The sequence below is a fragment of the Maylandia zebra genome, linkage group LG16, assembly GCF_041146795.1.
Source record: "Maylandia zebra isolate NMK-2024a linkage group LG16, Mzebra_GT3a, whole genome shotgun sequence".
Taxonomy (NCBI): domain Eukaryota; kingdom Metazoa; phylum Chordata; class Actinopteri; order Cichliformes; family Cichlidae; genus Maylandia; species Maylandia zebra.
Genome location: NC_135182.1, coordinates 15,204,742 through 15,216,976, shown reverse-complemented (window position 1 = coordinate 15,216,976; position 12,235 = coordinate 15,204,742).

Sequence of the window (12,235 nt, the reverse complement as noted above, 5' to 3'; positions counted from 1 at the left end):
AAGAAAATACTCATCTAACATTACATTTGAATACATTAAATACTCAAAGGTTACCACTGTGTACAACAGTATAGCAAGTGGAAACCAGTGATGCTGCTTGCCACAAAGCAGATTGTGTGTTATTGCAACAAAGTTGCTCTATGCAGCCGATTTGGAGTCCACAGCTTTCTGAGTACTGTGTAGCATGTAGTAGGCTTACCGATGCTGATCTGTATATAAAATCTGACAAAATTTGAACAAATTTCTTTCATTTCACCTCAGGCACTTTAGCTATGGATGAGGAGACTGAGGACAGGCAGCAGTTAATCTGCTTATTGACGTCTGGTGGTCACTTTGCTGCTGTGTGAGAGGAGCAATCCTTATATTCAAGTTGACTTAAAAAGAGGTGCAGGTATCATAGCAATACTACTACTACTACTACTACTAGGGAACCGTTACTTACTATGTTGGGGGAGTAAACATTACTAAGTAGGCTGGAAAATATTATTCACCAATGCAAAGTCAACTTCGGCCTCGCAAGCCTTCCCCAAACCCCCAATTTTAGCAGATACACTGGAAGAATGCCGATCGGAGATAGTCTCCTTACATTTTCCATTGAGATGTTATGATTCAATTATATGTTACCTGAACCTACTGGTATTGTAGTACCACAGTCATAAAGAGTGTCTAAGGCACTTCTCACACCATCTTAGAAATATGAGAGTGTGAGCAGATTATGGAAATCCAAAGAAGGTCTGAAATAATTAGATTTCACCCTGCAAAGACACAACTGATGTAGGCCTATTCATTGTCTTGCTTCTGGACTACAAATCGAGAATTCCTGCGGAAGTCCCTCCCCCCACGGGCCACTGTTGTATCCCGATGATGTAACCGCTTTCCAAATATAGCGTGTTGCTGATGGCTACGCGAACTCCGCACTGGCCGAGGCTGCTGTCAGTCTGCGTGACGTCACCGCTATCGTGTTATTATTGTAAACAGCCCGCCTGCTCTCCACCGACGCTCTGTGCCGAGCCGACTACTCCATCCAGTCCTTTGTTCATGCAGTAAAAAACAGCGACGCGACAAAGCGGAGTGATCGTCCGCCCCAAACTGCGGACCGAAGCTTTAAAAGCAAAGTTAGACACATCATCTGAAACGGTGACAGCAAATCGAATCAATAAAAACACTCGCATTGCTGCTCCGTTGTGGACATGTTTGAAGATCACCGGGATCTTCGTGCAACCGGCGACAGCTCAAGGCTGCTGCATGAATAACAATAATAAACTGGTAGCCCGTGTTCAAGACTTGCTAGTGCACAACCTATTTCTAATAGTGCCCCCGTCACATTTGCCTCAAACAAACTGATGTCTCGTTCACATTTGACGGATCTTTTTTATTTATTTATTTATTTATTGACAGCAGTGTAGTTAAAGCCTTGTTGTCACTGGCTCCTAAGAGCCGGATTGTTGAAAAGGAGAAGGCTATAAACTTGTCATTCGTGCACAACGACGTCTGCCACAATATATAACTTATACTCTACCTCGTCAGGTCGCCAACATTACCTCAGAGAGACTTTACTTTGTGTCCGGCGTCGCGGAGAATCGACCAAAACGACTCTTTATTTTTGCGTTGACTGACAGCGTACAGCAAACTCAACTAGTCGAGAGGTCACACAGCAAAAGTTGAAATTACTCTACTGAATGTTTAATAGCACTTACTGGATAAGCCTGGGCGCGTTTCAGAGGAATCGACTGCATCTCTCTCGTTGCCAGCCGGCCACTGGTGACACCCTCACATCGACATTTTCATCCAGGCAAGTTGACAACAACCTTCTATTCACCGACTAAGTGCAGTTTCAGCAAAGCTTCAAGGAAGTTGTTTCTTTTGTTCCAGTATTTTTGGTTGCGTCAATGTTGCGAAAAGGGGGGAGGAGGCGGAGCGGTGGATACACAGAGCGACCGAGGGAGAGAAAGAAAAAAAAACACACACACACACACACACATACATACGCACACATCTGAGCGCACTATAGCCTAGTTCGCACGCCTGGCCATTAACGCACAGAGAAAAAAAAAAACCCCTCATCCAAATCCGCCACAAAGTCTTCTCAACAGCTCAGCTCACGTGTCCGGGACGACCAGCATCTCTTCAAAGTGAAGCAGACAAGGCTACAAGGCACACGGTGCCCGGGTCCGATAGGCTGTCCAAGATCAGGCTACTACAGGTCGGTGCGCCCGTGCGCGTGTAGAGGAACGGGTGCATTTGCATACAGTGCGTCTCGGTAAATTGAGTTCCTGCACAGAGCCGCACAGCAGAGACGGGCTTTCTCTTTGTTACTTCGCCGAGCCACGGTCTTCAAAAGCAGAACGCGTGCAGCCTACACGCCTTTTCAACTTCAAACTAGTTTCCGGACAGTGCAGGGCGGTAACGCGTTGCTCAGTAACGCGTTACCCCCCACAGCAAGGAGTAGGAGTCCTCCAGTTTTCTACCACTCAAAGAAAGAAAGAAAAAAACAACAACCCTGTGCTGTCAAACGAATTCAGCTTTCCTTCAGCGTAAAAGCTGGACTGCATTTGAGCAATAATCCCATCCACCATTTGCTCTCCCTCGATGTGTTATTTTCTGTCATAGATTTGTAGAAAAGTTCACTTTCTCCGCGCCAACAGAAAAGATTGAAGAATAATTTTGGGGCACACTTGAAACCCAGGTAATCCGATTTCCCGTTGTCCAACAACAAAGGGGATCGCAAAGCTGTGCAACAAGTACGGCGTAACGGATGGCACTTTCTATGATGTGAAAAATATAAACATAAGCAGACTATTCTTTGGTGCAACGAGCCCGCCGCTGTTCCTGGAACGGAGAGGAGAAAAGCAGCTGAGACGGCTTACTATGCAGAAATAGGATCATGTTGGTTCATCGGATGAAAAGGTGAGCTGTTTTCCCCGCTGCTGTTACAGTAGCGTTGCGTCAGGAAGTTGTTGGTGTCAGTGAAGTCACCATCAAGACGCCCTTCTCTTCCTCCAGCTTGACGACCATACCAGCATATGCTTGAGACAGTCCGCTTGGTTCATTTTTGCGTCAAACCCCAAATCAACTTCTGCCTTCAAATCCTCAATGTCCTTGAAAATACGTTAACCTGACAACGTGAGAGGCTCTGATAAAGTGGATAACACGATATAAGTAAAACGCTGCAGAGTTCGGCGAAGAGGAAGTAAATTTCAAAGGTTGCGGATGATTTCTTTTTTTCTTTTTCTTTTCTTCTTCTTCTCTCTTTTTCTTAAAAAAAGAACAACAACCCTGAATCACAAAACGCATCTCTGATGAGTGCGACAAAGTTCTCACAACAAAACAACATTATTAAACAGGTAAAGATATTCCTAGTGCAAAACAGGCCTGTAGTGTGAGGCCTGCTCTTATGGTTTCACAAAACTCCCTTGAAACTGAATTTTCGCTGGTAAACAAGTATAGCATCAAAATGCAGGCCCGTGACAGATGATTTGCCAAAGCAACACAACAATAAACGCATGACCTCACAGACTGTGAAGACTGCATGAGTGGGTTAACTTGGATCAGAAGCACTAGTCCAAAAGACAAACAACACGACTGGAAAGATTTGATGTGGGTAAAATGCTCATGATGATGATACGAGAACTGAAGTTTGAAAGAAATCCTATTTGTGGGATAAGATGTTACTTTCATTGCGTGGAAAGAGATGTGTTGGAAAGCCAACATCCACTTTGTTAGAGCAGCAGAAGCAAGAGTAAATAAGAAGTATGCATTCGAAAAGTTGTCCAGTTGCATAGCAGAGGAACTAATTCAATTCAATTAACACTGGGCCAAGCATCCAGAATGAAAAGGTGAGCTTAACACGTTTAAAACAATGCAATGCAATGCAATGCAAGAAGAACGTTTGATTTTGCTTGTTTAATGCGTCATCCCTATTGTCTGTCTGACAGGTGGACGTCTCGCACGCCCCGCAAGGCATCTTGTACTGCCTAAGAAATGGGCTGTAAGTTCATAGTGTTATTAGAAAACAATATTAAAAACCTACAGCAAAAGGAAAAAAATGTGTAGATTAAGGTTTATTTGCTTGCTTTACACCCACAACATGTTGTTTCTCTCTTTCTGCCTTTGGACTTAATGAGCATTTGCGCAGCTCTTGTACAGTATTTACTGTGCTGGGATAACTATGAACATTTATGTAGTGAGTTTAACCAAATGAAATACCCGAATAGTTTCGTATGGTTGTGAATACTTAAAACAGGCGATGACTCGTTTTTCTTCTAGCAAAAGGAAAATTAAATTGAACATTCATCAATTACATTACCACGTTTCGATAAATTGCAAATATTCAGATGAATAAGAAGTCAGGAGAATCTCATAAAGATGCTATACAGACTCTATTTACTGATCTTGACGGTGCCAGTATATTCTTTTAAAAGGCGAACTGCCTTGCAGACAAAAAAACAGAATGATGAGTGCTCAGTACACAAAAAATGAAACAATTGATACTTGCTTCCATTATAATTTACACAGACTGACAGTGTAGAACTTTAGATTCCGGCTTTCTGTGCGCAAATTGAAGTGATTAGCTGATAGTGAAGAATTGTTAAAACGCTTTCTCTGCGTCCGTGTGTGTTTGGGAGTGTCACGCTCACAGTTATACAGCAGTATTTGAATATTTGCCCGATGTGTGGGCTGATGCAGAGTCAGAATGCAAAGAAGAAACCGTAATCATGCACAATTATCTGACAGGCTGCGGTTCCTCTTAAAGGTCATCGATGAAGTAAAAGGCTGCAAAGAGAGCGCCAAAATATTTGTGATATTTGTGGAGAGATTTATTTATTTACACACTTTTTACTTTTGAATCAACGAACAACTGGTTCTTCTGAACAAACGCACGTGTTGCTCGAGACAGTTTGTGTGGGTTTGTGATCTCTCTTTCTTTTTTCTTTCCTCTTTAACACTCGATCGCGGACCCACTGAAAATAAAGCTTAGAAAGGTGCGCGTAAAAGGCGCGTTTGATGCGTTGTGATCAACTCCAAGCCGATCAAAACCCGTTAGGACTCACAACTCCCTCCTCAGTGCCTGGCAAAGAGAGGTGTAACATACCTGCTTTTAAGATTTAAATTCTGGATTTTAAAAATAGAAACAAAGGGAGCATAAACGCTACTTAACTCACTGAAAACCGGAAAATGGTTATAAAAAGAAGTGGAAAAGCAAACAAAGCTAAACCCACTGCGTCCAAGTTTTCCCTCGTTTTGCACTTTGTAACACTTGTTTTCAAAATGTCCCCGTTTTCACTTTGCAATCTATTATTTATCTGAAGCATTTTTTTAACAGGAAAACATGACCAAGCGCATTAGAGGAGCGCGCTCAATTGCGCAAGAGCATGGCAGTTAAAGCACACCTTTTGTTTGACTCAGTTTAGATATTTAGAATATGAGCTGCAACAGAAAGGTCATATTGTGTGGGAGGAATCTATATGACTCAAAACGAAAAAACACACGAGCCTTTTTCTGTGTTTGGGTGTTTGTTTGTGTGGTGTGCGTCTGGGAGCGAGATCAGCGTCTCAGCGCTTCTGCAGCTTTTCAGACTGTGAAGACGTCTTTAGATAGTTGCTTATGCAGCCAGTGGACATTTCAAAGCTCTCTTAAACACTCTGTTTACACATGTAAACAAACCAGGAGATCAATATTAGCCTCAACTCAAATTTAGACATCAGTTTAGTCACAGTGCTGGTATGATGGCTTCAGAATAACTGGGGTTTTCTTAAAAAATATAAATAGACACCAAAGAACTTGTCAACACTTTAAATGCCCTCCACTCATTTCATATAAACTGAAAATGCACTGCCAGCATGCAAACACTACTGTCACTCTGTCAATGGTATCCTTGTCAGCTGGGGACACATCCAAGATCAATGATGTTCACTCAATTAACCTGATGGATAAAATGTCAGAGAGGTTATGGATGGGAGTGCATATAGCATCTCTCTCTCACTATGTTTATGTACCAGGCTGTGTGTGTGTGTCTACGGCCCACAGTGGAGACAGAGGGTGAGGCCTGGCCCTTCTACAGCACCCTGTGTCCAGAGCAGAACTAGGTCAACAGAGACCGCTGGTTGGTGAGTTGGAACGATGCTGTGCTCTCACACACAGGAAAGAAAAGGAGGGAAAAAAGGAGAAAATCCTTGCCATCCATTGAGGGATAATTAGAGAGTGTTTGACCTATTTGTCCCCTTAAATAAACCGTTGGCCATTTAGTCGAGAGCATGCCCTCCACTGGACCCCTCCAATTATGTTTTTTTTTTTTTTTTTTTTTTAAATATTGGCAAATTGCCGAAGTTTGAAGGTTTCTCCATCTTTTTGTCTCCAATGAAACTTACATCCAGAGATGTCCTGTATGCAGTAACTGTCAGTTGGTCGGAATCTGAATATTTAAGCATCCCGCTCATTAATGATTCGACTGGATTTAGGTTTTTCTACAGCTGTATCCATAACTAAATGAGCATTATATGAAATAAATTGATGTAGTAAATAGAATAAACTCACAATGAAATGAAATCCAAGGATTCGATAAAACAAAGTGCTATGTAGTATAATAAACTGTGATTTTAAAAGATTACTAACTAATTTTAAAAGATTGTTCTGTAAAAATGTATCCTTTTGCAGAAGTCTTGCATAATATAGAGGCAAGTTACAGTGATTGCACTGTTTCCAGCTGCTTTAAGAGGAGTTTTTACAAACCCATCTTACAATAGTTACATGCACATCTGGCCCTGTAACCAACTCCCCCTCCTCCAACTGAAGTCAATGCACTTTAAAAGCCACCAATAAAATCTTAATATCAGAACTTATATGCAGTCCCTGAAGAATTGCTAAAACAAAAGGTCATGAAGCTGAGTTTATTTGTAGCTCACGCTTTAACTGAAACAACTTCATCATAGCTGTGAGAAGGAAATTGAATTCAAGGACAGATGAAGTGTAATTCAATACTGTTACATACTGCGAAGGGTTGAGCTGGCACAAGGAGCACAGCGTAGTAGTTAAAACAAACTGGTTTTATTTGACCCAAAAATGCTGAGAGTCAAATCACAGTTCTGGGCCTTTAAAAGAGGACAAACTAACCTTATACTGGTGTTACAATGTGACACCAGCATAAGGTATCAGAGTAACATGACTAACTGCTCACCAACTCATCAACTGACTGACTAAGGGGAACTTAAATACTGGCTGGCCACACCTACAAACCAGACACACAGATAACACACAGTAGCAGATCATCTAATTACAAACAAACAAAGCTTAGTTTCAATGTTACTTTAACGTAACTGCAATCGAATCCACAACAACTTTTGGATTAAACGAGACAAACAAAACTTGGTATGACCCAGTCAGCACTTCCTGTATTTAGTAGTGCTGTTTAATTCAGAAGCGCAGCTGTGCGGGGCTCTCCCACACAGGTACACACTCCATCACAGGAGCAAGAACTTCATGAAAGTTAAAAGTTAATGTATGAGCTACAGAAACAAATGCCAAATAAGCATGTGTGTGATATACAATATAAAGGACCATGTGTCATCATTTATGTGTACACATGTGTACCGAAAACAAAGACTTCAATATGCTGTGTATGGTATTGGTGCATGGGATTACCCACTTTATAGCTGTGCGAGTGTGAGTGCAACTATCACGCGTACATTGCAAAATTTCCAGCATTTCCTTATTACGTATGTGTTTTATATTTCAAAGGGGGTTATGTAATAGAAAAACGCATAATGTGACACAAGCTGACAGGAAGTGGAACACATGTAGACCCTCAATGTGTCCCATATTCAGAGTACGGGGTTAGTGAGGGTTGGTGCGGGGTGTTGAGTTCCATGTCCTATTCTCTCTTCAGTCCGTCAAAACATTCTGAATCAACAGATAACTTAGACCCCAGAGAAACATAAAAATGTGTTACTGCAGGATTGTATGCGAACCCAATATTACACAGATGCATGCAAAAGTAACTTACCCTCTGAGCTGGCTCAAATTGCCCTAGACCGAATCGTGTTTCCTCTTTATTCTCACTCGGGAGCAGGACTCAGGCGCCATTTGCATTTGTACAGTAGTGTTTGTGTGCGCAAGATTGATAAAGGCACAGAGGGAAACTATACGGAAGTGACCAAACATATCAACTGTTGGAGGACTTCAGCTGGTGCCTCATGAGTGAGGCCTATGACTAAGATCGGAAAAGAGTAGGAGTGTGTCTTTGCCAATGTTGCCATACCAATACTGCAGAGAAAAGAAAGAAGGTAGGAAAGAGTGGATGGCGATTGGACCGGGTAAGGGCACGCCGAACAGGATCAAAAATAGGCTGTGTGTGTGGAGTGGGATGGCAGTGGAAAACATGCCTATTGAAGTAAACATTTACGTTTTCATAAAGTCATTGACACCCAAAAGTAGAATTATATTTAAGTGCTGTTCATACATTAAGTACAGTATAATACCTAGCATGCAAGCAGTCATTCCACAGACCACACAACAACTTAAAGGGGAAGTAATCACTAAATTTGCCGGCTTCCTCTTCTCTGTTCCAAGTGTATCTTAATAAGTTAGTTAAAGCTGAAGTTGAAAAAAAAGAGCACAAGACCATCCATTCTGTGTAGCCCATTGCCCTTGAATGCATTTGCTGGTCTTTATTGATACATGGCTGTGAGTAATAACCTTGCCAAGAATAGATGCTCTTCATGGGGAAAAGAGAATTTTACAATTTCATCTTTGCCAGTTATTTTGTTTGATAATCCCTGACCAAATTTTCTCTGCCATTGTGTGGACTCACACCCTCACATCACGATGAGCCCTCCCTCCTATCTCTCATCCCTGCTCTTCTCTGTTCCACACTACGTGCCTCTCTATTTATACTGTTGAGTCAGTTTCCCTCTGACAGGACTGAGTGATAAGGAAGACTGAATCATCATGTCTTAGAAACTCAAGCTTTCATCTTTTGATACTCCCTAAAAAGTAAACACAGCATGGTTCATTAAAACCTCCAAAAGAACTGACCAGAAACAAAGTTCTGATAATGACAACTTTGCTAACAAACAGCAAGTCATAGATTAGAAAAGCATCAGTGTGTGCCCAGTGGAACATCCCTGGCATCGGTGGTGGCTCCAGAGATGGAGAGTTGTATCACTCCAGCAGGATGCTGGTCCATAGGTGTCTGGTTTCAGATGGCGGACATGCTGGGAGCACAGTGTGGAGCACAGCACAGCCAAGTGGACGACAATGGGAACACGCAGAGACACAGGTGTCCCTACCAAGAAACACAATGTGTGAAAAGACTGTGTTTATTTGTGAGCCTGAGTATGTGTGTACACATGTGAGCATACTGTCATGCATGTAACACGTGTTGATTTACTGTAAATGCACTTCTGCAATGCACGGGCTTGTGTGTGTGTTATGTATTTACGTGTGTTTGTGTTAGCGCTCTGGTATTGATTCACTTGCACTCAAGCTGCACTTTAGCAGCGCTCATGCATACTTCCCTCAGGACGATAACACCTGCAAATGGAAATGAAGAAAATATTCCTAAAAGAGAGACGCGTGGCTCTATGAAGACTGAACAATAACAAGAAGCAGTCTTGTTGCAGACAAAGAATGGAAATTCACCTCACTGTGACAATGTGTATTGCAGCGCCCATTACTGTTTTTCTTTTTCTTTATTTACAAGTCTGTGTGTGTGTGTGTTTGTGCGTGTGTGTTTCTTTCTAGCTCTCTCCCTGTAACTCACTGGAGGATGCTAACCCATCAGGTCCCTTGGCTCCCTTCCATGGGATGATGTCATTTTAGATGACATCACCATGCAGTGTATGTGTGTGTGTTTGTGCTATGTGTATGAGTGTGTGTGCAGCCCCCTTCACTACAACCCCCCCCCCCCCACACACACACACACACACCACCTCCCTGCAGCCCTCCCTTTGCTTCTTTTCTCAGAGGGAAGGTGCTGTTTGACACACACCCGCTATACCATCGTCCAAACTGCCGTGCTAGCACAAGTGCTCGCAGAAGGCAGAGCAAGGAGAATAAGAGAGACAGACTGCCAGGAAGCCAGAAACACACACACACACACAAAAGAAGGAGGCGAGGTAGTCTTTAAAGTAGTAGTGGTGTGATCTGAGGGCAGAGAAAGTGGTGTGGAGAGAGGGGATGGGCTCTGAGGGGCAAGTCAGTTTAATTACACAATATTGGTCCTACTATAACACCACAAAGCCCATGCACAAACTGTCATTAGTATAAAAAAACCCGTGGACTGGGGAGTGCCACAGTCTGTGTGAATTGGTTTTTGGCTCTATTGTCTATTGTTAACATGGTTATATATAAGACTCAACAGTCTGGTCCAAAAAATTCCAGTAAACAAATGAGTTAAAAAGGAATAATTCAACGTTTTGGAAAATTTGAGCCTTTGCTTCCTGCTAAGAGTTAATCTGTAACCGAACATTAAATAATGGGTTGCAGCCAACAGCTTAGTGTAGTTCCCTTTCTTCCAGGATTGGAAGCAAGAGGAAACAGCTAGGGTAACAAAATCCACATTCCGAAACCTAGAATGCAAACAAAAGGACATACTTGATCTTCTTTATTTAGTATGATACATATAAAAAAAAAACCAAAATGTTAAAATGTGGTGTAATAGTAATAGCTTGAAACATTTCTGCACACCACGAGTTCTCATTTTTGACTTTTGCTTGTATTTCACTAATGATAAACCTTTTGTCTTCTGTGTTAATCATATGTTTTGCTGACCCATCCATATACCTCAGCTTCCTTTTGAAGCTTAATATTAATGCAGTATGTTGGAATATCCAGATTTACAACAGAAAACCCCCCAAAATCTTTGCAGCATGTTACAAAAACCTTGATTTGGTCTCTTCAGCTAGTCAAAGGAGCTTCACAGACATATCTCTTCAGCTAATTTACCCCTTCATGGCAGCAGTATTTTTTTTTTTAAACTCGCCTTTTTATTTTGCATTCAGGCTTAAAATCATTAGAAGCGTGGCTGCTTTGGGTGTCAGCTGGATGCCTTGCTAACTGTCTGCTAGGCTTCACCTCAGCTATTTCAAACTGATCTCTTGCCTTTGTCGTCTTGGTGCCTTGTTGTGTAGTTAATTCTACTTACAGCCTGTCCAAGAAGTCTGTGCACCAGTTTTGCTCAGTGAAATCTGACTCTTTTGTCTTTAGTGTGTCTGTGGGATGCACCAGTAAAGCTGGGTGCTAACCAAGCACGATAGTGTTAGCGGATAACTTACCCATTAACACGAGCTTCAAAATTTTCACAAAGCATTCATTAGCCAATAGATGATGTCAGTGGATAAGTTCATCTTCTATATACAGTCTACAACTGCCTATCGCTGTGAAAAGCCTGTTATTTGAAAATATAAACTATATTGGTTTCAGATTTGACTGATGATTAAAGTTTTCACAGAAGAACTACGTGAGCTACTGTTATCTTTAACACCCACAAATTATGAATGCATACATTACAAACAGCATATCAACATTGCGAGCTGTTTTACAATAAATACTATCGCCATGCAGCAGTTGACCTTTTCTAATTTAATTTTACAATTACAGGGTGACAAGAACGCTCTCAAATTTTTGCCTCGACTAATTTAGTACAAAGATCTTCTCACTCACGTCTTTCATATGAGTCTCAGAGCAGCAGAGGCACTCCCACACTGAAACACGCCTGCTCTTTATTGAGCACAGTTGGCACTCTGAGCCAATGATGTCATCCTGGCGAATAGGGCAGCAATATGGGGATCAGCAAGTTTCTGAAATAAGACACAATGGGGATAGACATCATGTTTAGTAGTAGATATTCAAACTATCGGGACAGAAAGGTGAAGTCGCTGCTTCTTTTGTGTTTTCCTGTCTTCTATAGAGGACAATAAGGAACTTTGTAGACTTTCTGTCCACAATGGCTGGTCTCAAATTACATATTGCAAGTCTCAAAATATTGAGGCATGGTTAGAGGTTTTCATGTGGTGATGCGGAAGAGTTTTGATAAGTGGTTTTACAGTCTGGCAGTGAAATCTGTTGTTTTCAGCTGGGGATTGTTACATAGCGTGGCACAGATTGTAACCATCAGTTTGAAGCAATAACAGTCTCATTTTTAGAGGTTTGTATATGTGCTGAGGTGGGGGATTTCATTATCAGCCCCATAACCTATAACTAGGTTGTGAGGTCCGGGGATTTGGTCATGGCGTTCACC